Source organism: Belonocnema kinseyi, chromosome 9, assembly GCF_010883055.1.
Source record: "Belonocnema kinseyi isolate 2016_QV_RU_SX_M_011 chromosome 9, B_treatae_v1, whole genome shotgun sequence".
In the NCBI taxonomy this organism is placed as follows: Eukaryota; Metazoa; Arthropoda; class Insecta; order Hymenoptera; family Cynipidae; genus Belonocnema; species Belonocnema kinseyi.
The window spans coordinates 124,120,107-124,129,750 of NC_046665.1; the positions used below are offsets into that span (position 1 = coordinate 124,120,107).

At 21.0% G+C, this 9,644-nt stretch overlaps 1 protein-coding gene across 2 annotated transcripts in view; it reads left to right on the plus strand.

The window, feature by feature from the left end:
• LOC117179509 (androgen-induced gene 1 protein-like) overlaps positions 1-9,644 on the plus strand; it is a 95,282-nt gene that overhangs the window by 33,869 nt on the left and 51,769 nt on the right. The gene's annotated exons all lie outside the window — the stretch shown is intronic.

Below are 9,644 nucleotides of genomic sequence, written 5' to 3' on the forward strand. Positions count from 1 at the left end.
TATATGGCTCTATATGCATCTCCCCAATCTGGCTTCTGTACGGATCTATATGCATGTTCATAATTAATCAGGTATATGGATCTATATGCATTATTTTTATTCCTCATCTCAATTTGTCATCTATATGAATCTATATGCATCTTTTTAATAAGTCATGTGTATGGATCTATATTATATATGCACCTTCCCAATTCGTCATCTATATGGCTCTATATGCATTATTTTTATTCCTCACCTCAATTTGTCATCTATATGAATCTATATGCATCTTTTTAATCAGTCATGTGTATGGATCTATAGGCATTTTCCCAATTTTTTATCTATGTGGATCTATATGCATCTTCCTAATTTATTATATATATGGATCTATATGCATATACCCAATTTGTCACCTATATGGATCTAGATGCATCTTTCCTATTTCTCATCTATATGGATCTATATTATATATGCACCTTCCCAATTCGTCATCTATATGGCTCTATATGCATCTCCCCAATCTGGCTTCTGTACGGATCTATATGCATGTTCATAATTAATCAGGTATATGGATCTATATGCATTATTTTTATTCGTCATCTCCATCCGTCATCTGTATGGATCTATATGCATCTTTGCAATTTTTGATCTGTGTGAATCTATATGCATCTTCTTAATTTGTTATCTATATGGATCTATATAAATATTCTCAATTTGTCGTCTTAATGGATCGTTATACATCTTTCCAATTCGTCATCTGTATGGATCTATATGCATCTATATGCATCTTCTCAATTTGTCATCTATAAGGGTAAATATGCATCTTCCCAATTTATCATCTTTATGGATATATTATGCATATTATCAATTTTGCATCTATATGGATCTATATGCATCTTCCCAATTTTGCATCTACATAGATCTATATGCATGTTTCCAAATTGTCATCTATATGTGTCTGTACAAAGAGTTATGTAAAATGACGTAACATAATTTCAAATTATGCAACATTCTGTAAAATAATCTAGCATAATGCAGAAGATTATGTTGCATTACTTTACTTAATGTTACGTACTGTTACACCATATTACATTATTTTATGGTAGGTCCATATAGAAGTAGATACTTAAAGCGTCGTCAGAAAAGTCCCTCTTATAAATCCATATAGAAACGACTTCAAATCCTGTGTTTAATTCCATATAGATTACCCATTGGGAGCATACGTATAAATGCATATAGAAGTCGGCACTTTACCCGATGTTAAAAAAATCCTATTTTCAAAATTATATAGTAGCCACTTCAAATTATTTTTGTAGTTCCAAAAAGATTACGAGTTGGGGCAATAGATATAAATGCATATAGATTAGGGACTTTGCGCGATCTTGCAAAATTCATATTTATGTATCCATATAAAAACTACTTTAAGTTATTTTGTAGTTTCAACAAATTAATTTTTAACCAAAAAAGGCGAACTTTAAGGAAATTAGTTTAATTTTCGATTAGATTAATTCAACTAAAATTATGTATCTTTAATCCAAAAAAATTGAATTTTTAAGCGAATAATTACATATTCAACCCAAAATATTAATTGTATATGAAAAAGACAAATTTCATTTAAAAATGCATGAATTTTGAATTTCAAAAAAATTGTTAAATTTTAAACCAAAATGATGAATTTTCGATCTAAAAATTTGAGTTCTAAACAAAAAGTGTAATATTCGTTATTTTCCCACCTAATTTTTATTTTTTCAATCAAAAACAGTTGAATTGAACCATAAATAGAAAATTTCAACAAATTAGTTAAATTGTCAAATAAAGCTGAATCATTTAAAAAAAAAAAATAAATATAAAGAAACTCAGATCCGAAATGAAGAATTTTCAAGCCAAAACGACGAACTTCCTGCAAAACAGTTAAGTTTTCAAACTAAAAATATAAATTTGAAGAAATAGAATTTTTAAACCCAGAAAGACAAGTTTCCGACTAAATAAATAAATATGTAATAAACAATAGAAGATAAATTTTTAACCAAAAATACAATAGTTTCATTTTGAGCTAAAAAATTAATTTTAAACTTCTAAAACGAATTTTCAGCAAGTTAGTTAAATTTTCAAACAGGACAATAAATTTTTAACTAAAATCATGAATCTTCAATCAAAAAATTTATATTTAACTAAATGGTTGAATTTTCATCCTAAAAGATTAATTTTCTAACAAAAAGAATTTTTTTAACAAAATGAAATGAATTTTTAACCAAAAAGAGAATACTTAAATGTTTAGTAAAATAAATATTAATTTTGAAAACAACAAAAAACTAATTTTCATCAAAATAGTTCAATTTTCTACTACACAAATAAATTTTTAATCAAGACGCTTAATTTTCTAAAAAAAAAATTTCCACGAAAAATGCAATTATTAAATTTTTAGTCTTAGAAGTGAACGTTTTTACTAAAATTATGTATCTTCAAACAAAAAAACTGAATCTTTAACCGAATAATTACATTTTTTACCCAAAATATTAACGTTTTTATAAAAATGACAGATTTTCTACAAAATACATAAATCTTTCAACAAAAGAGTTAATTTTCAACAAAATCGTTAAATTTTTAACAAAACAAATCAATTTGTATCCGAAAAGATAAATTGTTAACTAAAGAGACTTTTCTACCAAAAGGGACAAATTTTCAGCAACAAAAAATAGTCGAATTTTCACCTAAAATAGATAAATTTTGAATTTAAAACAAAATAGTTAAGTTTTCAGTAATTAAATTAATTTTAAAACAAAGAAAATAAATTTCGAACGTAATAGTTACATTTTCACACAAACAAACTAAAACTTCGATAAAAAATTCAATAGTTAATTTTTAAATAAAAAAATAACGTTTTAATAAATAAAAACTAATTTCCAATCAAAAAAATAAATTTTCAACAAGATATATTTCTAATCAAAAATGCAGTAGTTACATTTTGAGCTGAAAAAATGAATTTTGAACTAATCAAACGAATTTTCAACAAATTACTTAAATTTTTAAACAAGAAAATAAATTTTTAACTAAAATCATGAATCCTTAACAAAAAATTTATTTTTAACCAAATGATTGAATTTTCAACTCAAAAGATGAGTTTTCTGCCAAAAAGACAAATTTTTAACAAAGTACCTGAATTTTCTAATAGGAAAGATACATTTTTAATAAAATAGAATAATTTCATTTTCGGACAGAAAAATAATATTTGGACCAAAAAAAATTCTAATTTTGAACAAAATAGTCGAATTTTCAACCAGAAAAGTGCAAATTTAATTAAAGCGACTTTTCTACGAAAAGGGACAAATTTTCAATAAACAAAAATAATTGAATTTTTACGTAAAACATATACATTTTAAACAAAATAATTATATTATCAGTAAAAAAATTAATTTTTCAATAAATAAAAACTAATTTTCAATTGAAGAAATAAAATTTGAACAAAAAATGTAAATTATCAACAAAAAAAAAAAAGAATAATTTCTAACTAAATATTTAAATTTTGAACAAAAAAAAAGGTTTTTTAATCTGAAGTGATGAATTATAAACTGAAGAAATGAATTTCTAACAAAGTGGATCCACTTTCAACTAAGTAGTTTAATTTCCATCCACCAAAGATGAATTCTCAACTAAACATATTTCAAATATTTAAAACAGACATTTTTTAATTCAGTCCCAAAACAGTTGAATTTAAACCAAAAAGACGAAATTTTTAATAAAAAATGTATAACTTTTGAACAAAATTGTTGAATTTTCAACAAAATAATAAATGTAACTTAAACCTCCCGATTTAATCTTCTTCCTTTTTAAATTCATTGCACTAATTTAACTCGTTAATTTTTTTGTTAAAAATTAATTTCTTAAATATTTATTAATATGAATAAAAATATTTGCCATTGAATAGAAAAAAATTAAATAAGAGCATATTCATTATTGTTTTAACGCTTATTATGATCAATATGAAGAGAAAAAGGGTTTTATGTTGTTGTAAGGCAAAAAAAAATATTTTGTCTAATTTAGATTTTTTTATTTATTCAAAAACAGTTTTTTAGATTAAAATTTAGTTAATTAGTCCGTTTTTGTTGATTATCGAAATGTTTTATTGCAAATTCGTTTTTTAAATCAAACTATTGTGTATTTTGAACTGAAATATTTTTATTTTGAAATATTAGTTTTTATACTTTTTGTTGGAAATTAATCTTTTTAGGAAGAAAGTTCAACTCCTTCGCTAAAACTTTCTTAAAAATTAAGTTTTTTGGTTAAAGATTCATAATTTCATTTGAAAATAGGTTTACTTTTTCGGTTAAAAACTACTTTCTTAACTTAAAATTCAACAAAATTTTTTAAAATTATATTATTGGTTAAAAATTAACTTTTTTATTGAAATTCATATTCTTGGGTGGGAAATTAAATTATTTTGTCGAAAATTTGCCTTTTCTGATTGAAAATTCAACAATTGGATGTAATTTATTTTAATTTTTGTTTAAAGTTGAAAGTTCAACTGTTATGTAGAAAAAATATATTTTTTGCTCAAAAATTTAAATATTTAGTAGAAAATTGAAATATTAGGTTGAAAATTGAAGTAATTTGTTTAAAATTAAATTTTGGTGGCAAAATATAACTGTTTCTGATTTAAAATAAAAATGTTTTTTGGTTGAAATATCATGTTTTACATTTTTTGTTAAGAATTTGTCTCTTTTGGTTGAAAATGTTTAGTTTGAAAATTCAACTGTTTGATTAAAAATTAATTTTCTTTGGTTGAGGAAAACATTGTCCTTTTTGGTTAAATTCAAGTTTTTTGGATTTAAAATTAAAATCTTGTCATTTAAAATATCAACTATCATATTTTTCTTTGAGAATTCGTATTTCTTTTGTTAAAAATTCAAATACTTGTTTGAAAATTTATTTTTTAATCAAACATTCTTGTTTTTAATATTTTTCTCTTTCTTTTTAAATTCAATTATTATGTTGAAAATTCATTTTTTAAATTCAATTTCGTTGTTGAAGACTCATCTCCTTCCTTGTAAATCTAACAATTACGTTGAAAACTCATTTTTAAAAAAATTAAATTGCTCGATTGAAAATTAAATTTTTCGGTTGTAGAATAATCGTTTTATTTGTTAATTCAATTATTATGTAGAACATTTATCTTTTTGGTTGAAAACTAATTCTTTTTTGAAATGTCATCAGTTTTAATTTATCTCTTTTCTTGTTAATTTAATTGTTTTGTTAAAAATTAATTTCTTTTAATATTAATTTTTTTGGTCAGAGATTCTTCTCTTTATTTTTAAATTTAATTATTATGTTAAAAATGTGTTTTTTGTAAAATTCGGGTCTTTTTTTGTAAATTTAATTATTTTGTTAAACTTTCTTTTTTTTTGAAAATTCGTTTTTCTATTTTGTTGGAAGATTCATCTCTGTATTTGTCAATTTAGTTATTATGTTAAAAATTCGTTTTTTTTTTAAATTTGTTTTTTTAAATTAAATTTGTCGGTTGCAGATTCATCTCTTTCTTTGCAAATGTAATTGTTATGTTTAACACTCTTTTTTTCAAAGTTAATTTTTTGATTGAAAATTAAATTTATCTTTTGAAAACTAATTAATTTTTTTTGTAATTCATCCCTTACTTGTAAATTTATTAATTTTGTTGTGGAAAATTCAATTTTTGATGAATATTCAACTTTTTATTTGTAAATTTAATTATTTTGTTGAAAATTCATTTTTTTAGGATTCAACTCTTTACTTGTGAATTTAATTATTGCGTTAAAAATTCTTGTTTTTTTTTAATATTCATCTTTTTGTTTGTTAATTTAATTGTTATGTTGAAAATTCATTTTCTTTTAAGATTCATCTCTTTCTCTTTTATTATTTTGTTAAACCTTCATTTTTTTGTTTGAAGATTAATCTCTTCATTTTTAAATTTAATTATTATGTTGAAAAATCATTTTTTCTAAATTAAATTTGTTGGTGGAAAATTCATCTCTTTCTTTACAAATGTACCTAATTATTATGTTGAAAATTTATTTTAAAAATAAATTTATTGGTTGATAATTATTTTTATCTTGTTATTTGAAAATTTAACTATTATGTTCACAATTTTTTTTTAAAGCTCTACCTCTTTATTTGTAAATTTAATTATTATGTTGAAAAGCCATTTTTTTAAAAGTTTAAAAAAATAAATCAATTTGTTGGTTGAAGATTCATTTCTTTTTTCCTAATTTAATTATTATGTTGAACACTCTTTTTTTTAAGTAAATTTTTTGGTTGAAAATTAAATTTTTTGATTGAAGATTTATCTCTTTATTCGCAAATGTAATTATTAAGTTGGAAATACATTTTTGGTTAAAGATTCATCTATTTCTTTGTAAATTTAATTGTTATGTTGAAAATTCAACAGTGTAAAAATATTTCAATTGCGCCACTTTTAAATCGATAGTTCTCTTTTCAATAAATTTATACAGTTTAATATTCGTTTTTATATCAAAATAACTGCCCTAAAATATTTTTGCAAAAAATGTTTTTGTTTAAAAGTTATTAACAATCAAAGTTCTTAATCATTTAAAACATCATAAAAAAATATTTTTGTATTGTTTAAATCATCATTTGTTTTAAACAATTGAAAATTAATTAAACTTCTCCGCCTGTGAAATAATTTCATAATTATTAAATAATTTCATCAAAAAGATGAATTTTCAACAAAAGAGATTCGTTATCAACTAAAAAATCCATTTTCAACCAAAAGTTGAATGGTTAAGTTTTCAGTTAAAAATATCAATTTAAGAAAATAATAATATTATCAAAATAATTCACTTTTCCACAAAATAGATAAATTTTTAACGAAAAGAATAAAGCTACATTAAAAAAATTTTTTAAATATTGTCGATCAACTTTAAGTCGGTTCAAACATTCAACCTAGTAATTTAATTTTAAACCAAAAAAGATAAGTTTTCAATAAAAAAATTTTAGTAATTGGTATTTAAAATAATGGAGATTTGTAATTTAAATACCAAATACTATTATTGGTACGTGGAAGAATTCTTTGACAGGCGAAGAAGTTTAATTAATTTTAAATTGTTTAAAACAAACAGTTATTTAAACTTTTAAAAAAATGTTTTAAGTGAATTGAGGAAAAATTTAATATTTGGTATTTCAATAAAATATTTTAATTTACAATAAAACTCAGATTTTAGCAAGAAAAATCAATTTTCTAACAAAAAAAAACGAATTTTTAACATAATAATTAAATTTACAAAGAAAGAGATGAATCTTCAACCAATAAATTTAATTTTTCTTAAATGAATTTAAAAAAATGACTTTTCAAAATAACAATTAAATTTACAGATAAAGAGATAGATCTTTAAAAAAAAAGAATTTTGAACATAATAGTTAAATTTTCAAATAACGAGATAAATCTTCAAAAACGAAGATTAATTTTCAATATAGTAATTAAATTAAAAAAGAAATAGATGAAAATCACCCAAAAAAATGAATTTTTAAGAAAAATAATTAGATTTATAAATAAAGAGATGAATTTAAAAAAAGAATTTTTAACATAATAATTAAGTTTACAAATAAAGAGATTTATCTTCAAACAAAAAAGTGAAGGTTAAACAAAATAATTAAATTTTCAAAGAAAGACATGAATTTAACAAACATGAATTTTCAACATAATAATTCAATTTACAAATACAGATATGAATCTCCAGCAACGAAAATTAATCTTTTACTAAAAAAATCAAATTTTCACAAGAAAATTTAATTTTCAACATAACAATTTAATTTTCAAAGAAATCTATGAATTTTCAACCAAAAAATGTAGTTAAAAAAAGGGTGTTCAACATAATAATTAAATTTGCAAAGAAATAGATGAATCTTCAACCAACAAATTTATTTATTTTGTAAATGATTTTAAAAATGACTTTTCAGCATAATAATTAAATTTACAAATAAAGAGATAGATCTTCAAAAAACATAATTTTGAACATAATAGTTAAATTTTCAAATAACGAGATAAATTTTCAACAGCGAAGATTAATTTTTAATATAATAATTAAACTGAAAAAGAAATAGATGAAAATTAACCAAAAAATAAATGTTCAAAAAAATAATTTGATTTAAAAATAAAGAGAAGAATCTTAAAAAAAAAGAATTTTCAACATAATAGTTAAATTTACAGATAAGCAGATGAATCTCCAACAACGAAAATTAATCTTCTACTAAAAAAATAAATTTTTCACACAAAAAATGAATTTTCAACATAAAAATTGAATTTCCAAAGAAATATATGAATCTTTAACCAAAAATGAATTTTCAACCAAAAAACTTATTTAGAAAAAGCGTGTTCAACATAATAATTAAATTTGCAAAGAAAGAGATGGATCTTAAAAAAAAAGAATTTTTAACATAGTAGTTAAATTTTTAAATTACGAGATAAATCTTCAACAACGAAGATTAATTTTTAATATTATAATTCAATTTAAAAAGAAATAGATGAAAATTAACCAAAAAATGAATATTTAACCAAATAGTTAGATTTAAAAATAATGAGATTAATCTTGCAACAAAAAATGAAGGCTTAACAAAATAGTTAATTTTAAAAAGAAAGTCTTGAATTAAAAAAAAAAAGAATTTTCAACATGCTAATTAAATTTGCCAAGAAAAAGATGAATCTTCAACCAACAAATTTTTTTCTAATAAAATAAAAAAATGACTTTAACATAATATTTAAACTTACAAATAAAGAGATAGATCTTTAAAAAAAGAATTTTCAAAAAATAATTCAATTTACAAATAAAAAGTTTAATATTCATTAAAAACTGAATTTTCCGCACAAAAAATTAATTTTTAACAAAATAAATAAATTTGCAAGTAAAGAGCTGAATTTTCAACAAGAAAAAATTAGTTTTAAACGAGAATTTTCAATTTTCAATCAAAAAATTTACTCAGAAAAAAAGAGCGTTCAACATAATAGTTTCATTTGCAAAGAAAGAGATGAATCTTCAACATAAAAATGTAATTTAAAAAAAAACTTTAAAAAAATAATAAATTTTCAAAATAATAATTAAATTCACAAATAAAGAAATTAATCTTCGAACACAAAATTAAAGGTTTAACAAAATAATTAAATTTACAAAGACATGAATCTTAAAAAAAAAGAATTTTCAACATAATAATTTAATTTACAAATAAATAGATGGATCTTTAAAAAAAAAAGTATTTTGAACGCAATAATGAACCGTTCGCGAGCAATCCATTTTTGGAAAAAAATGATCAAGAACTTTGATTGTTAATAACTTTTAAACAAATAAATTTGTTGCAAAAATATTTTAGGGGAGTTTTTTACATAAAAACGAATCGAAAACCGTATAAATTGATTGAAAATAGAACTCTCAATTTGAAATTGCCACATAATAGTTAAATTTATAAATAAAGAGGTGAATCTCCAATAACGAAAATTAATCTTTTACTAAAAAAATAAAATTTTCACAAAAAAATGAATTTTCAACATAACCATTTCATTTACAAAGAAAGAAATGGATTTAAAAAAAAAAGAATTGTTAACCTAATAATTAAATTTACAAGTAAATAGTTGAATTTTCAAAAAAAGAATTTTCAACAAAATAATTACATTTACAAATAAAAAG